Here is a 22,182-nt window from a genome sequence, read left to right as displayed (position 1 = left end):
TCTTCCCTTTTCTTTTCTTTATAAAAAAACATGATCTTAAAGAGGAGAATAACTTATTGTGGATTTCAGTGATAACAATGTCCCCGGGAGCCACTGGGACTGCAGCTTCGATCTCGGAAATTGCACCATCAACCTTATTAGTGATATATGTCATAGTGACTTCATTTGCTAGCACCTTGGGCCATTTTAACCTTCGCTCATCGTTACTTAAAAGAGGGGTTTCATCGTGTGTCTCAGTAGGGTTTCCTGAACCTGCATTCCACCACTTATGTGACACACATAGGGGGTTGTGGTCACTTTCAACCCGGGGCCTAACTGCCATGTCAACAACCCCATTCCACAGCTGGAGACTACACAATATGTAGTCAATTCGGCTCCTATTAATACCATTGTCGAAAGTGAAACTGCCCTCCCTATCACCAGGTGTCCTACCATTGAGAGCTCTTAGACCATATTCCAAGCATATTCCATTTAACAGTAAAATCTCTTTTGTCCATCGCTTCACAGGTTGTAAGTTTAAAGATGGTACTCCCCAGAGATTATCCTCTTCACACTCATTAAGGTCGTTTGTGCAGTTCAAGGGTTCAAAGGTCCTGTTTAAATCCCCAGCGATTATCTTTGCATTTCCCTGGGAATTAGCCTCCATAACATCAGACAACAACTCGATGGTAGATAGATTTATTACTTTGCCGCCTCTCACATAGATATTGTATAAATCTATTGGTTGGCCTTTTGCAACAGAGATTCTAAGGGCTTGTAGATCACTATTTCCCAGGTCAAGGATTTTTATATCAATATGCAAACCCAGTCTGACCCACACTGTTAGGCCACCCTTTGGCCGCCCTCTTCCCCCTTTTATGGCTGGTATATAATAATTCAAGTAACCTAAGCAAAAGAGAGGGTCACAAGCCCAGGTTTCTTGGAAACAACAAATGTCAAAGCCACTTATGAAATCTACCCAAAGCTGGGAGTCCAACTTGCTGGCCAACCCGGCGACATTCCAGGACAAAAGGGTGCCAATATCTGCATTTGTCCCGACCCGAGCTTTTGCAAGCGGAGATTCATGGGATGACATAGAAATTCCCATTAGACTAGCCAGCCTATCTGAGTCATCCATTGAGCCCACAACTAAGTCGTCCATTACAGGGTATAAGGCATTTGGATATGATGTTCCTAGTCTAGAGCCACCTTCTTCGGCCACACACCCAGCCTCGGTGTTGTTCTCCTTTATATTTGTAGCAGTAATATTACCACAGACATCACCCAACACCTCTACTTCTTTTATAATTCCGCCCGTGCTGTCAATACCAGTGTGTCAATACCCCCAGCCCGAATCCTGCCATCCTACATGGGGATTATTGTGTGTATATGGAGTATAATTAAAACTAGCATGGGGAGGTGGTAAAGAAACAACTGGCCATTGCGCAATGGGGGGGATTATGGGCTCGTTTAGTAGGCTTGTAGCTACACTTGTTGGTCTGGGGTAAAAGAAGGTGAGGTCCACAATACCAATACCACCCTTATTTGTTCCCCATCCCTGCCTTGTTATCCATCCCACCACCCTAGGATCTTGAAAATTAACCACTATACATTCCCCACCCAGGGTTTTTGGTGTATAGCCCATCCAGTCTATTCTCCTAGCCCCTATTATTAGCCCATCAATACCACCCGGCAGAGGACGATTTTCCTTTAACCAGTGCATGGTCTTGTTTTTGAGCATCTGGAAATTTTCTCTCTGTCCTGGGGGTAGAGGTGGTACATTGATGAGAACTGCCACATAGGGGAAGGAGTCTGGAGTTAGATTAATTGGGGGTTTTCTGTGAGGTGGCTTTGGCAAGGGCGTTGGGATTGATTTGGGAACTTGGGGAACAGGTTGAAGGGCAGGTTTCTGGACCTGTTTGCTATTGGCTAGGGACGCTGTTGAGGCTTTAATAGCCGACTGATGAACATTAACCCCATTTCCTACCCCCTTGGTGTTTGGGGGTATACATGTGTTGGAAGTTACGCTTACAGATGTTGGTGCTTTACCCACTTGTTGGCACAAGGTAGCCACAACGTTTACAACAGCCGGTTGGTTTTGTGACTGGGGTAATGAGGGCTGTGTGGGATGTGTTGGATTCGACTGCGATGGTTCAGAACCCGAAGTCGCTTTATCGGCCCTAGCTGTGGGTTTTGCAATGACTTTAGCTGGAGGTTTATTTTGTTTGGAAGGTAAAGGGGAGCCGTTTCTAGGATTTCTACCCTTGTCCTGAATGTGGGGGGTGTTCACGACCTGAGGGTTTGAGTTTATTTCCGCCCTGTTTGCTTTGATCAGGGATTTTGTAGAATAGAAATTGTCTAAAGTTTTTTGCTCAAAGTGGTTTAACCTATCAATGAGTTTAGCAATTCTATCCTCAATGGGAGTGAGTACCAGTCTAAACATTTTTTCCAGTTCTGGAAGCACATTTGCAAATAATACATCATTGTCTTTACTTGGTACTTTAGGAACAGAACAAGAATCGTCCACTTTGTCTTGGTTATCCTGAGGAGTAGGAATAGTTAATATTACACATCCTGTACTTTGTACTGGCTCATTAACTGTATTCCCAATGTTCACTGATGTATGTAACTTCCTAATTTTTGGTGGAGGTCGGGCCATTTTTTTGCATCTTTTTACAGCAGCTGGACGTTTCCTTTTAGCCCCAGTTTTAGAATTGGCAGGTATAACTTGATGGCCCAAGTCAGAGAGCGATAATGGGTGAGATGTACTACCACAAGTATTGTTAGAATCTGTCGCGGCAGTCTTGATTATGCTGTCACCCAGGGCCTCAGAGCCTTCGATTGTAACTGGAAGGCTCACTGATGAAAGAGGGGTTACCAAAGTGGGGTAGACAACATTTGAAGACTTGTCCGTAGAGTTCTTAAGTATTTCAATAGATAGCCTACGCTTGGCGCGCTTCTCTGCCAAAGTTAGTTCTTTATCTATTGCCAGTGAGCGATTGAAAAAGAATTTATCTAAGGGACCAATGGCCAAAGGGCCAGACTCCGTTGGAAGAGACATCAAGTGACTGGTTGTAGGACTTGTATTAGCAGCAGTCGCCATAATGAATACGAAGTAATACAAGGGAATCTGTGTCACTTACTGAGATAGATGATGTATCACACAATCCAAGGGGGGTGGCCCTGCCCGGCCTCCTTCGGCCCCGGACGGCCACAGACGGTCCCGCCCTTGTCCCGGGCTTCTCCCGCGCGCTCTCCCGCGCTGCGGGAGTACTAGTGGATGTTTATAGGACCTGCAACAAAAAGGTGGAATGGTGGGAGGGGTCGGGGAGAGCGGCCCAGGTGTTGCTCCTTTGTGCTGGCGTGCGCTCCTGGGATATGGAGTCCCTCCGTGAGCGCACGCACTCGCTCGCAGCCCCAGTCAAGGTTTTCCCTCCAGGGACCCTCCAAACCTTTTAAACAGCAGCAGTGACACCAACGCGATGCGGGACCCGCGAAGCGGGTTCCGCGAGCTGTAGGAGTGCAAGCAGGTCAGTCCCAGCAAGGAAAGCTTTAAAATCCACAGAGCGTCCCGCTTTCTGCTCTGGAAAGTGCCCTTTTGATGATAGTCGGTAGAAGGGTGGGAGGGGTCGGGGAGAGCGGCCCAGGTGTTGCTCCTTTGTGCTGGCGTGCGCTCCTGGGATATGGAGTCCCTCCGTGAGCGCACGCACTCGCTCGCAGCCCCAGTCAAGGTTTTCCCTCCAGGGACCCTCCAAACCTTTTAAACAGCAGCAGTGACACCAACGCGATGCGGGACCCGCGAAGCGGGTTCCGCGAGCTGTAGGAGTGCAAGCAGGTCAGTCCCAGCAAGGAAAGCTTTAAAATCCACAGAGCGTCCCGCTTTCTGCTCTGGAAAGTGCCCTTTTGATGATAGTCGGTAGAAGGGTGGGAGGGGTCGGGGAGAGCGGCCCAGGTGTTGCTCCTTTGTGCTGGCGTGCGCTCCTGGGATATGGAGTCCCTCCGTGAGCGCACGCACTCGCTCGCAGCCCCAGTCAAGGTTTTCCCTCCAGGGACCCTCCAAACCTTTTAAACAGCAGCAGTGACACCAACGCGATGCGGGACCCGCGAAGCGGGTTCCGCGAGCTGTAGGAGTGCAAGCAGGTCAGTCCCAGCAAGGAAAGCTTTAAAATCCACAGAGCGTCGAAAAGATTGTGCAACCTGCCTTGGCACTGAACAAGGCTACTTTTTAGACATATGTGCTCAGACAAAAAAACATTGCTTGAATGTAGGACAGCCAATGGCTCTCTGTATTTCATTATGAATGATTAGTAAAACATGAGGCTTTCGAAACAGCTAAAGCTGTCTCTCTAGACCATAAAAACCAAAAAATGCCATCATATATAATTTTGTGGAGCACTGCCCTCATCATAGGTCTCATTAAAGACGGGCTAGCCCATTTTGAATTTCCCCAATTGGTAAAAAGTTTGTACATTAAATTAGATAGACACCCGTTGCTCTGGTGCAGATTGGAGCAGGACCACAAGCCCCAGAGACCGCGGGGGCAGTTGCTGCCACTGATGAATTGCTGCACACACCAGAAGTCTATTTTTCTGGTGCTCCCGCTTCGGGGACGCCCGTACCTCTGGTGCAGATTGGGGCTGGACCACAAGCCCCAGAGATGCCTGCGGCAGACGTCACTCCAACCGCCTTGCAGCTCACGCCCAGAGGTGCGTCTCTAAATCCTGCTTTGCGGGAGGCAACCAGATGCATGCCCAGGTGTAGACCGGACCAAGAGTCGGCCAGTCAAAGCCCGGAAGAGGCTGGGCTGGGCTGGGCAATTCTTTGTGACTTTTCCACTCTTTCCAACATGGACCCAGCTTAGGAAGATAGAATAATGGGTAAACGGAAACATGCCTTGGGGAAGGGAAAGGGAAGCCCCATTAAGCCCCGTCCAATGGCCACATTGGACAATTATTTAGCAAGAGGGCTGGGGGAAATATCAAGAGAAATTGATATAGCCGAACGACGTCTGAGTTTGCGGGAGGTTGGGGGCAGTCCGAACTGCCCAAACAACTCACAAACAATCAAAGTAATAACTGCTTAACTACTGCAGCACTAACAATTTTCCCCTCCACATCTGACGTACAGGATGCTGATTGGACAGCTATTGGGGCGACTGAACTCCCAGATGATAGTGTGTAATGTAAAAATAAATGCCTAATAATGGTGAAATCAAGCACATAGGCTCCAAGAAAAAGTAGCTGCCCAAGGCCATTGGAAATGAGTTGGATAAGGACACGAACAATGTTAACTGGGAACTGAATAATGATAATTTTAAACAAATAATAGATATGTGTTTTGCTCTATATGAAAAGATGCACAAGATTGAATTAATGGTGGAAGCTTAAACCTCTAAAATTGATCAAACATTTGGTGCTCAAAGCAACAATATATCTGAGAGGGGATGTGAGGCCACTCATGTAAGGGCAAAAATAGATGAGGTTAACCTCTGTTCAAATGCAAAAACAAGTACCCATGCTCAGAGGAGTGGGGTTGCTAACGCTCTAGGGTCGGCCCCAAAGCAAGCTTGACTGTCAAATACGAATTCAAGCCCGACAGAAGGGGGTACAGCTGACGCAGTAATGAACAACAGGAACGATAAGGAAGGCTTGGGTTCCTATCCACAAGAGAAGGATAATCTGCCTATATTAAACCTCCCCCTGAATGTGACCCATATGTTTTAGCAATGACAGGGGTCCCTGAGATATCTTCATCCTCTAGTAAATCTAATATGCAGTTACAAAACAAGGTCTGTCATTGGCTCTGTTAAATGCCTGTTTTTAGTAATGAGTTCCGATACCTACAGGAGTCCTGCAAGCGTCTTGCATAATTATGTAAAGATTATTTTTCCTCCCAATATTGTATCCCTCTTACCCAAAATTGTGAAGCGCTCTGATACCTGTAAGGGTCACGTTTGCCCTATACAAAACTTTATAAATGAAAAAAAGAGTGTACATGGATATTTTTTTTGTTAGAAGGGTAAAGTAGGTGGTACCGGGAAGAAAACAATGTCGAGGGGACTGCATTGTGGTCTATTGCAGAGACCCATCATTGACAAGGAGGTTAATTTTTTAGCTAAAGCTCCCAACAGTTGACAAATGAGGGAATCACCCTCAAATGCCTATGCTTTTTTATGGCCATTTGAGGCCAACAAACAATTATACCCAGACCCACCTGAGGACACCAAATGAGCACATCCAGACCAATCAGAGAAACATTGACTACTACCATTCGATACCTTCCACTGACAGGTCTGAATAGTAACGATTGACTATGTGGAAATCCTGTACTTTGACCTGAATGTAATAAGGGGAATATGCTACCAACATTTGCCCAAGAAAATAAGAACAGTATCCTGAAATCACTTGAAAATAGTTCCCAAATTCTTAGCTTTCTTTGTTGGAATGTCGCAGGTGCAACTACTAAAGTGATGGACCGGAATGGCTATGCCTGGTTAACTAATATGACGTGATTCACTCCAAGAAACCTGGGCATGCAAACCCTTTTTTGTGGATGGATATGAATCCTTCCACATCCCTGCAATAGGGGGGAAGGTTGTAGAGCACAAGTTGGCCTATCTATCCTGATCCATATATCTAAATTATTCAAAATTATAGTTATCCCCGTCAAGCACACTGGGATTCAGGTTATATTGGGAGTGGCAGGTCGGAATTTGAATTTTTTCTTGGTTAATTTCCACAATGAAGTGATAACCTTGGGCTGCCAAACCTCCAAGCTATTCAAGGTATTGAATACTCTTAAAACTAGAGCCCTTCAAAGGCTACAGTGTTTTAATCTTGTATTAAGGGGGGTTATAACGCTAAGATAGGCCAACTTAACTTAGATGACAATCCTTTTACAAAGAAAGTGCAGCATAGCTTTATAGCTGGTGCAGATGATAGAGGCCAGCGGATGATAAGAGCCTTAGGTCGCACTGACACCATGGACTTAGGTTCGATTGTAGGACAGAATTTTAGTGGCAAACCAACCTTTATAGGGTGGGGTAAGAGAACAACCATTGACTATACTTTTTTTCAAGGCCAATGGCAGAATGGGTTAGATCAAGCAATATCATATCCACCAGTTATAGTGATCACAACACTATAGTGTTCGGACTTCCAATACCGATGAGTGAAGCAAGTATCACTAACCCTGGTTTAACTGGGATGGAAACTGTAGATAAGGGGCATAGAGTTAGGTGGCATACTACTCAGACCCCCAAGTTACTTAAGTCCCTTGTTGTGGCTAATATAGAACTACTTATGAACCCACAGCTTGGGATTGATCCTCCTCCTGAGAAGGTCTTGGAAACTTTTGGAACCCTCACTAAATCTATTAAGGAGATCATGAAAAGCCTCTCCGCCCCAGTGAAGCTAATCAGATCTGAGTGGTTTGATCGAGAGTGAACACCAGGCCAATACATAAATCAGAAGTTATACTGGCACGATCAAGAGGCAAGGAGGCTTTACAACATTGGAAGAAACACTAAGGGCGGAATCATGGGACAGATTAATGACAGCCTGCGTCAGAAGAAATTCTAGGGGATTCTGGCACATAATTAGGGGTAAAGATTTGACCTCACATGCTGACAATGATATAAGTAATAATATCTCCGCAGGACAATGCCCACAACACTAAGTATTTATTCGGGGGTCATAAGTAGACCCAATGAAGGTGCTGGAGATATACATGAGCTTCCCATACCTCTAACATTCAACTTAGAGGGATTAAGAGAGGCGATTAGGACTAACCCAACCAATAAGGCTCAGGGCCTGGAAGGAATCCCAATGGATTTATATAAACAAAATATTACATTTTGGGCCCCTCTGACAACAAATATCCTTAATGGAACTGCAGCTAGAGGAATACTAAAGGAAGTGTGCCACTATTGACACCATTTTTTTAAAAAACTGGACCGCCAGAACCTTTGTTACTACCAACCAATTTCTTTCCCTAATTTCGATTTTAAAGGTGACCGGACAAGCTTTTTTGGGGAGGTTGGAGGAAAGGGCTCATAGTAGTAATATCCTGAGTCTAGTACAGTATGGCTTCAGGGAGGGTAAGGGAACTATGGAGCAATGCATAAATCTAGAGATAATGATAGGTAAATATGTGGTGGCAAAGAAAAGTACCATCCATTTAGCGTTCATGGAACTAAGCAGCGCTTTCGACTGAGTTAACAGATCAAAGCTATGGTCCATTTTCATTTGACATGGGATTGTCACAAACTCGGCTGGGTTTTCAGCGAGCTATGCTCTCAGAGATATCAGCAACTGTTAAGATTTGGCCATAAGGGGGAGTGCAAGGATTCCTTTAACCTACCTAGAGGTGTTAGGTAAGGTTGTGTAATGCCCCCCTCCTGTTCCTATTATACATTAAAGGCTTGAATATATTTTCAATAGAAAACTGCAAGGATATGCCCAGGATACAATTTGCTTTTGTCCCATCTCTGGGGTATGCAGATGATGGGGTTTTATTATCCTGCACATCTAATGGTCTAAGGGATTTGGTAGGTACGTTTGTAAATGTTATGGATGATCTTGATCTAGATACTAATATTCCCAAGACCCATATTATGATTTGCGGGAAAATCACCTCAAAAGTTAGGCCCATATGTATTAAGGGTAAAATAATACGACATAATTAGGTTCTTCTCCATACCTGGGTGTCCCTTTTTGACCAACAAAGAAACTGGAGCCTATGTATGGCTGCCAGAAGCCAACATTTTAATAAAGGTTGTTGTGCTGTTTTTAAGTTTTTTGCCTCCTCAATAGGAAACAAACCTATAGTTCCCCTTTTACAGATCTATAGGATTAAATGCCTGACAGTCCTTATGTATGGGGTAGCCATCTGGGGCTATCATAATGGTTTAAAATTACAGTGAGAGGGGAATAGATTTTGTTGAAAACTACTTGGAGCTGGTCCCCTAAGTCCTAGTACCTTCATGCATGATGAGTTGGGATTGGGATTTGTGGAAGATCCTGTAAAAATAGCTCTTTACACCTCTGGATCTCTGTCTGGAGTGGGGATCACACTGCTTTTAAGAGAGGAGTAATGAATGACTGTCTTCTCTGTGATCTGGGGGATAAGATACGATGGCTGGCATATATAAAAAAACTGTCTGCTGAAATCGGTCATACTGACCTGTATAACACTCTTCAATGTATTGTTAAAGCTGATGGGGAGAGGATAAAGGAGATATATATGAGACAAACTATGGGAATAAGGGAATCTAGGACCATGGATAGAACGATAGCAAGAGCCTGTTAGATAATACAAACCACTCCAGGCTCAGAGCCCTAGCTTACTCTGGTTAAAAATCCATTGGAGAGATCCCTTCTCACAAGGTTTCGATTGGGCTCAATACGGTGCAGTCCCTGCTCCCTCCTGGTCAATATGATAGCAATTCCATTTTAACGTGTCCTTGTGACGGAACCTTGCAACAAACCTTGGTCCACTTGGTTTTATTTTGTCCGACATATTACTTCCAGCGAAAAATATATCTTTCCTATTTTAAAATCTAGAGTGTTTTACCTATATAGACCAGCTTTTTTGTACTTACAATTACTATCAGATTCAACAGTTTTATAGCTGCAGTGTCTTTCATAAAGTGTGCCTTAAAAATGAATGCTGCTATACATGCCTAATTGCTTTTTCCCCCAAAGCTAAAGTATGCTGCTTCTTGTACATTCTGGTTTAAATGAAAATGCCAGATGTAATCTTTTGCACCTCTATTTAATTTTTTGAATTTGTAATATGGCTGTTTTTAGGATGAAAATGATATTGTTTAAAACGTCTTGTTTATACTTTTAGGATTATTAATTAATAATTGAATAAACAAATATTGATATTGATAGATACACATTTCCGACCAACCTCTAGGTGGGAAAATTATAATAGACTGTGAATCTAAAATGATTAATTCAGCAAAACTGACTAGTCTCTCGACTCCCCCCTTTGTCGTTAGGGGCTTGCGTTCAGTAATACCTCTAAATAAGGGCAATTGAGATACCATTTGACTTTTTCAATGGGAGACCCAGTCTCTTCATAATGATTTCAAATGTTTTTTAAGCTGTGTGCATGACTCATTTCATTGAGCAAAATGTGTAATAAGAAAAGATGGTTCTCTGAAAGCTCTGGGGCCCAATTCACAAAGGTTTGAGATTTACACATACTTTTACTCCTTCACCTTAGTATAAATATTTCATAAACGGAATTAATGCTGAGATGTACTCCTAGTAGTAGGTGTAGCTGTCCCCAGACCGGTATATGAGGAGGTGGGGGCTATGTTCAACTCAAAAAACAACTGTAAAATGTCTATAAGTAAATTTAGGTGAATATTTTTGACACAAATCGGTCAAATGTAGTTCTAAATGCTGAAGACGGAGATCTCCACCCATGTTTTGTAGGACTGTAAATTGAAATAACAGGGAACAGGTATCATTTGAGGAAAATAATACACCCCTTAACAAACATCACAACTGGGGGTGCAAAAATCCTAAAGCCTGGGCTACGAGATGTTGTGGAGCCAACCATCAGGTATAGTTGTATTGTTGTGTGTGTCTGTGCATTTATGTGTTTTCAGATATGCAATAAGTTATGATGTGTCTTCGGGTGTGTATAGAGTATGGTTACCTGTTTGCAATTTTTTAAGTATGTGCATCTGTTATTCTACATTTTTGTAATGTGATTTGTTTTAGTGTCTGAAAGTCTAAATTCACATGACCATTTTTATATTACATTTCTTTATTTTATGTTTTACTACTTTTTGAAACATTTTTAAAAAAAATTGGTATAGGTGTCTGCTTGGTCTAAAGTCATATGTCTATTTTTTCCTTTAATTTCTTTTCCCCAAGGTTACATCTAAAATCTTGAACTATATATACACAGTTGTAAACACTCCCAGTGCAGAAGTACACACTTAGAATACTGGGCCAGCTAGTGTGTAGATCTACATCAATACCTTTGAGAACTGTTTTTGTGAGTATGTGAAGTAATAAATACTAAGCATGGGCGGAAAATCCGTTCCGCTCGCGGATTTTGCGGATTTTCGGTAAATTCGCAATCCAGGAACGGATTGGGTCAAAAGTTCAAGCTGACTTTTGTAACTCTTTTAAAATGGCACCGGCAAGCTGCCAGAGCCATTCTAAAATAGTTACAAAAGTCAGCTTCAACAGGAAGCTCTAATAGATAAAGTACAGCAGGTGCTACTCAAATTCAGTTACACAATCATTAATCACCCCAAACTTGGGGTGATTAATGATTGTGTAACTTAATTTGACCTTCAACTGGAGCACCTGCTTTACTTTATTTATTAGTGCTTCCTGAAGCTATTTCTAGCTATTTTAGGATGGCGCTGGCAGCTTTCCGCCACCATTCTAAGTGGGGCTTAGGGCAGAAGGGCACAAAAGTGGGACAGAGGGCAGAAGGGGACAAACAATGAGTGGGGCAGAGGGCAGAAGGGCACAGAAACGAGTGGTACAGAGGGCAGATGGGCATAAAAAATGAGAGGGTGGCAGTGATTAACCAAGCAAAAAAAAAAGCCTGCGAAAACGCAAAGTGCCTCGTGAACACCCGTGAACATGCAAAGCGCCTTGCGAACACCCGCGAACACATAAAAAAATCTGCAAATTCGCGAATTTTGCGGATTGCGAATTCGCAAATCCGCAAATTCACGGATTGCGAATTTGCAAAATTCGCCCATGCTTAATAAATACTACAGGAGTAGGAGTACCAGAGGAGGAGTACTACACATACTTGTCAAGGCTTTTGTGAATCACAACCCTGGGCTTTCTTCTGGTACGAATTAAACTGACAAAGTCTTATTAGTAACATTCACAGTAGATGATAGTTGGGATGTATTGTGCTTGGGTAACAGTAATCTAACTCATTCCTGTTGTAGAAGTATTTTTATGAATTAGAAAAAGAATGCCTAATTTCAATGTGCTTAAGTGAGCTTGACTAGGCCAAAGTAGTCCTGCATTGACATCTTTTCATGTTTGGGGAAATAATTGTGCAGTTTACTTGATGTGAACAAGCTTTTTACAAGTGCATATGTTCTGTGCGCTTTTCAACTTCACACAATTTGCAAAATGGAAGTTTCATTAATGGGGCTGTGTGATGTGCATGATATAATTGCATTCATAGTCATAGTCAAAATACTTTATTCGGTTTTACAAACAGCAAACCATAAAAGCGATATTTCAACAATAAAAAGGACAATTATATGATTAAAAATATGTACGTTAAACTTGTGCAAGTAATAAAACAGTTCCTTTGTATATTAATACAAAACAAGTTAAAAATCTTGCATCCCAGAAGTGCAAACATAAGTCTAAAATGTAGTTGATACCATGACTACGGTACAAGGTTCCATTAGTTTGGGAGGCTTTTTCTCAGTCTCAATGTATTTTTTAAAAAAACAACCACAAATAAGTGCTTTCTGGGCTCAACATTTGCAGGAAGCAAAGAGCCGGACGAACCTGGGTGAAATTCATTTTTTTTTAAAACAGGTTTTAAAAAGAGTCTACGGGGAACATCATAATAATGGCAAAAGAACATAAAGTGCATTAGGTCCTGTGGAGATGAAACATCGCAGCCACAGGGTGGCAAGACCTGCCCTTTATGACTTCCCTTTGGGACAGCAAGTAGAAGGTGATAAAGGTTAAACCTGAATCTGGTTAACAGAAACCGCTCATGAGATGAAATAGGCCATGTTAGATAAGGTTCCAGCGAGGGGGCGGTTTTAAGTAACATGAAGTTACGAACACTAGGTTTAACCAGTTCTGCACCTTCTCTGTTAAATTTTTGCCATAGGGAAAAGGTTTTATTAACATAGACCACATCCTCGATGGTAATCGTTTCAGGGTTTAAAAAGAGATCCAGTCGTCCAAGGTCGTTAAAGCAGGATTTCAAATATTGTAGCCAGGGAATTTTAAGCATGTTATCCAGAGTCAGGGCCTCATTAAGTAGCTGGTGATTTAGGGTAAGATCTTTATTTAACCAGCCTTTTAACCAAAAAAGCAGAGGGTGGATAGCTAACGTGTCGCTGATGAATGGGAGTTTAGTTTCTTCATGAACGAATACATTTGAGGTTCCCTTTGGTACTCCCAATAATTGTTTAAAAAAATTATTCTCTGCCACCTGGATGCCCTTCACTGCTGTGTATCCCCATAGCTCACTGCCATAGCTGCCAATTGTGACACCTTTTGGCTGGTACAACCTAGCACAATTGTATTAATGTTCTTTCTTCATGATGAAGCCATGCTCAGAATGTTCTTGTCTATGTAGGATTCAGGATTCTTTCTCAATACTTTTTTTGTGGACCATTCATTAACTAAACTGTCTATTATATTTGTGTATTATATAAACATGATGATATTGCCTTTATTTTCTATTTGTACCCCATTCAATAATATGCAGTGAAGTAGGTGTTCCCATGTACTAGAATGGATATTGACTAATGTCACGATAGACTGCTAGACCAACCCTGTCTGACCATTAGAAGTATTTACATTTGTGTGGCTTTTCTATCTAAAACCCTATGAAAGATCACGTTTTTGGGAGATGCGCCAGACATGTTTGCACTGGCTTTGAATGCTGGCTCTATGCCAGTTTGTCTGTTGATTTATACTTGGACTTACTTGGGCTTCTAAATCGAGCAGACTCTGCACTAGTCTGTTAATTCATTTTATACTTAGACGTTTCACTATGTCAGTCTGTTTATTTTGCTTAAACCTGGTTCTTGTTATTGACTTACTTTAAAGACTGGTGTTGTGCTAGCCCTTTCACAGATGATGACTTTGACTAATTTGATTAAGCTAATTCATAATTTACTAACTAAGTACTAGTTGTCTCTGTAACAATTTTAATGTTAAATTAAACCAATAAGGTTTAACCTTCAAATTATTTTAATTATTATTTGAATTTGCACTAAGAGTTACGAAAAATCAAAGGATCTTATGAAGACTCAGACACTCCCCATCCTCTACATTGACCCTCCAAATAACTTGAATTAGAGTAGTGACAATATGGATAGGATTATATTTCCGCAGGGTGGAGTACATTGCTAGACAGTCATGCAACCTTCCTCAAATGATTTTTCCTCCAACATCAATTGGAATATTCAGCTTTCAAATGCTTCCTCCCCAGTTTTGTCATATTTAACATAACTGGTCCTGCTCTATCAAATTACTCATGACAGTGGTGTAGGGTGACCATAAGATTACAACCACAGCTACACCTGACATTGTCAACAAACTATTCTGTGTTAGGGGCAGACTCACAAAAAACAGTTACCCATCTCAACCTTATTGATTTTTTCAACATACCCCATTAATTCCTTGAGCTGTCAGTAAGGAGTTCCTCATGTCTACACACTCAGACATATCATTCTCTCATTAAATTGCATAGTAGGCTCTTTCCACACTGACTATTTAGAGACACAGCGCCGACTTTGATATATATATTTTACTAAATATGAATGAATATTCTTTGGAATGGAAAAAATATGACATGGGACAAAATAGGTATTAATATTAGATAAAACAATGCTCACTGCAGGTCTCCAAAATATAACTTTATGAAAAACAGTCACAAAATGTTTATAGGAATAAAATTTGGTAGGATGTTGCGATCGACCATTATATAAAGGCAGAAACAGCAGCCAATATATAATGTATTGGATCAAAAGACGTGTCCCTGTATGAGGTAATGAGCATTAACAGTGAAATATGGTGACAGCAACTAGAAGTAAACAAAGAATAAAAATGCTGCTAATGGGCAGACAATTAACTTATAAGGTACGCTTGTAGAAAGAAGATGGACAATAATAAACAGGAGCATTATTTGACAAAGGGACAAGAGGCGAAGAAGGCTAAACAATTTAGTAGTCACAGTTGCAATCCTAGGCAACATGGATTCTGAGACTCAATCTCCCATGTCTCTGAATGCTACTTACTTTGTGCAGCTGGATTGCGGAGAAAATCCAGAACTCCCTGGGAATGGGCCAAAGGAGCTGGCTGGGCTCAAGAGTTGAGGACTCTGAGAATGAGAAGACGACTCGGAAGAGGTGCTTTCCAGGTATCTACCTAAAGGAGAGATCGACAGGGAAAATCAGATTCTCTCAAAGTACTCAGAACCTAACTATAACAATATAACTATACACACGCACACGTACACACACACACACATACTCATGCATTCATGTGCAAGCAAACACGCATAAAAGGAGATTTATGCTTAGGAGTTATTTCGAAGTAATGAGGCCAAAACCCATTTTAGGCGTCTGTGATTCTTGAGCATCTATTCGATATGCCTCACTTAAGAGAACAAAGAAATAGAGTAACAATGCATAATTTGATATTATCATAAGATTTGTATTGGACTCACAGAAGCCCAAATGTGGGTACTTCACACTGAGAATGTGTAAAGCCATACCCTGATAAATCCTGTGTTCCTGTGAAAACATATCAGGCACGCCTCCGATCCTAGATTTATAAAACCTTTGGATGACGAATGTTGAGAGTCTTTTTGGGTTGAAGTTATAATTGAGATCTTTAACGTGAAAATCAAGTGGCTATGGGAACAATTCCAGATCATAAAAAACCATGAATAAGGCATAATGTATTAAATTCAATTTGATGTTTAATTGGTATCCAATGTAGGGTCGTACATGCTACTTAGATAGATGTCCTTTTTCTGAGCCCCAAAATAATTCTTACTGCATAGTTTTGAACCTGTTGCAATTGTTTGAGAGTCAAATCTGGGAACCCTGTATACAAAAGATCACAACAATCAATTTTTGAATAAATACATGAGGTTATGACCCATTTATGCAAATTATTTTGTAAGGAAACAAAAGTTTTTTCCAAAATCTTTAATTGGTTATTTCGAGATAATGAGGCCAAAACCCATTTTAGGCATCTGTGATTCTTGAGCATCTGTTCTAGATGCCTCACTTAAGAGAACAAAGAAATAGAGTAACACTGCATAATTTGATATTATTAGAAGATTTGTATTGGACTCACAGAAGCCCAAATGTTGGTACTTCAAGCTGAGCATGTGTAAAGCCATACCCTGATAAATCCTGTGTTCCTGTGAAAACATATCAGGCACGCCTCCGATCCTAGATTTATAGAACCTTTGGATGACGAATGTTAAGAGTCTTTTTGGGTTGAAGTTTTAATTGAGATCTTTAACGTGAAAATCAAGTGGCTATGGAACAATTCCAGATCATAAAAAACCATGAATAAGGCATAAAGTATTACATTCAATTTGATGTTTATTTGGTATCCAATGTAGGGCCGTACATGCTACTCAGATAGATGCCCTTTTCCTGAGCCCCAAAATAATTCTTACTGCATAGTTTTGAACCTGTTGCAATTGTTTGAGAGTCAAATCTGGGAACCCTGTATACAAAAGATCACAACAATCAATTTTTGAATGAATACATGAGGTATGCAGATTATTTTGGAAGGAAACCAAAAGCTTTTTCCAAAGTCTTTAATTGGAAAAAAGATTAGGGAGTAAGTGTATTTATCTGGGAATGCATTGATAATTGAAAATTCAAGGAAACCCCCAGGGAAGTCACATTTAGTTTAGGAGAGATTGCTTGACCAAGTTCAATTGGCGAGAGATCCCCGTCCCATCTTTCTTGGTATGAACCTACCTATAAAAGCTTGGTCTTATTATCACTCAATGTTGGGAAAACTTGAGACATTCAAGTCTGAATAGCCAGTAGGCACCTTGGCACTAGTTTTGACTGCAGGGCCTTGCTCCAACCCGATTATTACTTGTGCGTCCCGCACAGGAAAGCATGGTACTCTGACATGGAGATAAAACTGATCGGGCATCAGAAATCAATATACTAGCCAAAGTGACTAGGCTATATTTATGCAGAAAAGCTTGGGGCTATAATATATGCCCCCTTCCCTGTCTCCGATCGCAGGCAGTTGCTTGTTCATCATGTCAGTATTGGCATTCCAGCACTTCTCTTTGTTGTCAGTGTTCTGCAAGTTAACACTGCAGAGAGAAGCAAGAATGATAAGGGGGGCAGTGAGGGGCACAAGAGCAATGGAGGAGCTTGAGATAAAAACCACGCACTGGCAAATACATTAGGCTTTGCCTAATTATATATATATATATCTATATATATATATATATATATATATATATATATATATATATATATATATATATATATATATATATATATATATATATATATATATATATCTATCTATCTATCTATCTATATATATATATATATATATATATATATATAGATATATATATATATATAGATATATATATATTCAATGAAAAAACCATAGGTTATAGGCCATATGTAGTTAGGAATTCGCATTTACAAAACCTTATTTTACTCGCATAAAACCATTGAAATTCCATATATAGTTAGAAGCGCTAACTATATATCGCGCACCCGCAATCCACTGCTGATGATGTCACATATTACATCATTCATGACATGGTCAGTGACATCACTGATGACATCACTGATGACATCTCAAATGACATCACTGATGACATCACTGATCACAACATCCAGTGATTGTATGTGTCTGTAAAGTTTAAATATGTTTCACATATTGAAGAATGAGTGGATGTATAAGTGTCTGGATGAAGAATTTAGTAGGTGCATGACTGACTGTATGAGTGAGTGATTAAATGTGTCTCACTGAGTGCATGGGTTAGTGACTAAACTGTCTTAATTTGTGCATCAGTATGTTTGTTGTTGTGTAAGCTGCTGCATGTGTTGATCAGTAGCTATAAGAGTGGCCATATGGGTTATTGATTGGTTGCCCAAGTATTTGAATGGGAGGCTGAGTGTGTGTGTGGGTGGCTGGGAGGTGCGTGACTCTGTGCATAGATGTGTAAGCAGTTGATTCACTAGGAGTATGAGTTCAAGAGTGCATGTGGAAACAGCTATATGGGCGGTTGACTGTGCATGGGTGTGTTGGTGAGTGAATGGATTTCTCATTGCTACATGTGCAAGTAAGTACGTATGTAAAACACAATACATGTGAGAGTTGAGATATATAAATAACTGAACATAAGAGCCAGTGAATGTGTGAGTGGCTGTATCGATCACTGTGAGCTTGTATCAGGGATTATATAAGAGAATAAATATGTGTTATTATATGTTTGAATAAGTAAGATGTGTATAACTTTATAGTTGAGGAAATGGAGGTGTGATTGATTCTTTGCATGACTGACTAGGTGTGTGAGTAACTCCATGGATGAGTGACAGTCTGTGAGTGTCTGTTTATACTGAGTGTATGTAAGGTTATATTAGAGTCTGAAGAGGTTCATTGTATTATCACATGAGTGATGTGATCAGTGATGACAAATGAGATGTCATCAGTGATGTCATTTGAGTTGTCATCAGTGATGTCATTTGAGATGTCATCAGTGATGTCATTTGAGTTGTCATCAGTGATGTCATTTGAGATGTCATCAGTGATGTCATCAGTGATGTCACTGACCATGTCATGAATGATGTAATATGTGACATCATCAGCAGTGGATTGCGGGTGCGCGATATATAGTTAGCGCTTCTAACTATATATGGAATTTCAATGGTTTTATGCGAGTAAAATAAGGTTTTGTAAATGCGAATTCCTAACTATATATGGCCTATAACCTATGGTTTTTTCATTGAATTTTCAAGGTTTTGTAAATGCAAATTCCTAACTATATATCCACTATAACCTATGGTTTTTTCTGTGAATTTCATTGGTTTTTTAATAGCAAATATGAAAAGCTTTAAAATGTCAAGTACGTGATAGATAAAAACATTTTCGTATTTATGCACGCTGATGTGCTTTGAACGCTGCACCCCCCCCCTCCCCTCTTTTGCCTTAGTAGTACTCTCTCTTTGCAGATACTGAAGGGTAGTTAACGCAGGCCTTTACCCCCGTTGTAATCCGTCGTGCCTCCTTGTCTCTCCATTTGATTGATTGTTGTCCAAGCATTTACTGTTTTAGAATTGGTTCTCTTTGGATCATTCTCTATTTACAAACAAGCACAAAGTCGCAATACTCTGTTTAGTCTTTGCAGATAGTGAAAAATCGTGTAAAAAAATAAAAGTAATCGAGCAAAATCAGTAGGCCACTAATTGGATCTCTTTTTGACCTCGCTAAAATAGAAATATTAGGAACAACCCTTCATGAGAAATACGAAAATAGTGAGATGAACTGAGCTCCACACCATGAGGGCTGCAAGACAGCTCGGCTCCATCACCCATCCCGCACAAAATAACGACCAACCCTATGCAAATATTAAAAATATAGACAACACACCAGCAAAGAAACAGGGTAAAACATTTTATTAAAAAACTATTTACATAACGTTGGTTTATAAGATGATGTCAGTAGTGGACCGATGTGTGAATAGATCGAAAACAGCACAAGGCTCCAAGATCCGGAAGGCAAGCTCCTGGATGTTGGGTGCCATAGTTTAGAGTTCTGAATTTCAGCCTTTTTCAATGCCTGTGCTTTATTGAATCAAAATGGCGGCTTGACACAAAGCTGACTCAAGCGTTGTTACTGATGCTATGCAGACCAAAACTGGTTTTCAGTTTGTACATTTTTCTAGATTTTTCAATCCAAGTTTGGTTGACTTTGTAGAACGATGGCTTCAGATTTTCAACATACGGTGTGGTGGCGCTGACTGGGAGGGGGCGCTTCGCTCCTGCCCCCTCCCCAAGTAAGATTTTCATACGTGAAAGTACGTTAATGGTTTTGGTCCCTGAGATGCTTCGATGTCACTACCATTCTCAAATAGCATAAGTTCTGGATGTTGGGTGCCATAGTTAAGAGTTCTGAGCAGTGCTTGTAACACTGTCTGAAGCTTATTTCCACCTACTGCAGCTTCACTATTCTCAAAGTAAGTGAGTGTCGTTTGTGGACCTGACTGCATTAGAAAACAATGTGATATGTTACCTTCCTAAACAGCTTGACGGAGGCCCCTGAGGGGCGGTGTGATGGCCATGGACTCGGAGAAGACGCTTGGCTCCGACACCCTCCCCAAGTCTTATAGCACTGGTGTAGCCTGAGATCGCCCCCGACATAGGCGGCTGGCTCCCGGGGTCCAGCGGAACTTTTTGCCTTTTGATGACTCTTCAATTCTGGACCTTGTCCCACAATCCGTTTGACCTGAAGACAAGCTGTAGTGGGGCGCCCCTTTATCGTTTTAGTTGCCATTCCGCCCGCTTTTGCTACACTGTGCCTCTTCCGCCATTCAGCTGTTTACCGCCCGCTCTTGCGACTACAGCGTCTCGCTCACCATGTAGTTGAGATGCGCCCGCTCTTGCGGTGCAGCGATAGGCGGCTGCCACAGGACTCTCAAAATGGCGGCCGGCTCTTCGGTTTTGGGCCTGGTCCACTAAAATGGCCCTGGGACACCTTGGAACTCGGACGCTTGTCTGCTAGGGCTTGGGTCCCATTCTCGAAAAGCGTCCCCTCAGCCGTGAAGATTCTACAAAAGTCTTGGGGGCCTCCGACTCCCGCAGGCTTCTGGTGGGGAGCGGCTGCCATGATTGCTCGTGGAATGGCCACGACGGAGCTACGAGATGGTAGTGGTCTCATGCTGACGCCAGCTTTAGTCTGAAACATCCAGAAACACTGTAGACTACCAATTCGATCAGTTCCGGTAGCGCCCCAACATGACCCGGAAGAGAAGAACTTGCCCTCCCCTCTTTGACTGATGGTTCTTGTTGCCTGTCCCCTCTGTTGTCATTTAACAGAACTTTTTGGACTGCTGAAAGGGGTTGTGTTCTGAACGCTGGTTGGTGGAGACATTTAGACTATATTCTTGACCTACGTTGTCGCGTAATGCGTTTTATGACACGCCGCGTTAGCGCACCCGGAAGTGATCCGAGGCGCGGTGCGCAGCGCGTAACGTAAGCATAACAGGTCATGTGACTTGTTAATAAAACTTTTCATTGGTTCATTTTACTTTTGTTAATTTAATGATGAAAAGCTTGGTCATATGACCTAAAAATTACGCTTTTTATTATTTTCGAACAATATTTTTTTTTCAAACATATGTTATAATATTCCAGGCTAATGTACTTTCCCGGAAAATTTACAACTGTCTTGCAAGTAAAATATATTCCTTTTTCGAGAAAAAGGGCGTTTCTTCCTTCCATGACGGAGCCGTTGAGTAAAAGAGATTCGGCCTGCTGTCTTAGTCGCCTATACGCCTGATTATCAGATTCTTATCGATCACTTTATGTTGCAGACATGAAAAACACAACTGCCCTTGACCATTTATCTTTACTGCGTTTCTACATATTATACCTTTTATCCGTCATGTAATTGGACTGCTTTATTTCACTTGCCTTTTACTGATTCGAAAACAGTCACTAAAAGTAAAAACTTTACAAATGAAAATACTACTACCGTGTTTTGTTTTAAAAACCTTTATTGTGAAAATGTCAGTATACAAATACGGGCCTATAACCACGTGGGCCGGCCACGGAGCAAACTGAAATCGTATATGATGAGGAGACATTTACACTGTAGAAGAACGTAACGAGCGGGCCATTAGGTGACAAGAACAAAGGTGTCTAACAGTTGCGGAATCGGTGGACGTACATTTTGTAATTAAAATACGACAGGGCCACTTACAATAACATTTTCTAGATATACATTTGCGGGCAAGGAGTTACGAGTCCCATTTATACCGGCGCCATTTTGGGCGAGGCCGGGCAGGTCCAAGATATAGTCAAAATGTCTCCACCAACCATCGGCCAGACCAGAACCCCTTTCGGCCCTTTATGCTACAAGATGGTGTCTTCCATTCAGAAAATATTGGTGGCAGCATTTTGAAAGGAAACAGAAACAGCCGTTCTCCTAGTGAGTTTCACATTGTTACATTTAGGAAGAATGTTGAAGAGTAGTATGTGGAAAATCTGAAGCCATTTTTCTACAAACTCTCAATCAGACTTGGATGGAAAAAAAAAACCTGAAGAATGTACAAACTGAAAACCAATTTTTGTCTGTATAGCACCAACAGTAACGCTTGAGTCAGCTTTGTGTCAAGCCGCCATTTTCATTCAATCAATAGCGTCCCCCTGCACACATTCAGGGACCTGGTCGTGTCTTCAGATGAAACGCATTGTAGGAAAAGAAGCAGAAA

The 22,182-nt window shown here is 41.4% G+C and overlaps 1 pseudogene; it reads right to left on the bottom strand.

Moving 5' to 3' along the window:
• LOC147685425 (syntaxin-binding protein 4-like) overlaps positions 1-22,182 on the bottom strand; it is a 1,115,687-nt pseudogene that overhangs the window by 588,816 nt on the left and 504,689 nt on the right.

This window comes from Lissotriton vulgaris, chromosome 10 (genome assembly GCF_964263255.1).
Source record: "Lissotriton vulgaris chromosome 10, aLisVul1.2, whole genome shotgun sequence".
Taxonomy (NCBI): Eukaryota; Metazoa; Chordata; class Amphibia; order Caudata; family Salamandridae; genus Lissotriton; species Lissotriton vulgaris.
Note: the sequence above shows the minus strand (reverse complement) of the source record. Positions and strands in the feature narration are given on the sequence as shown.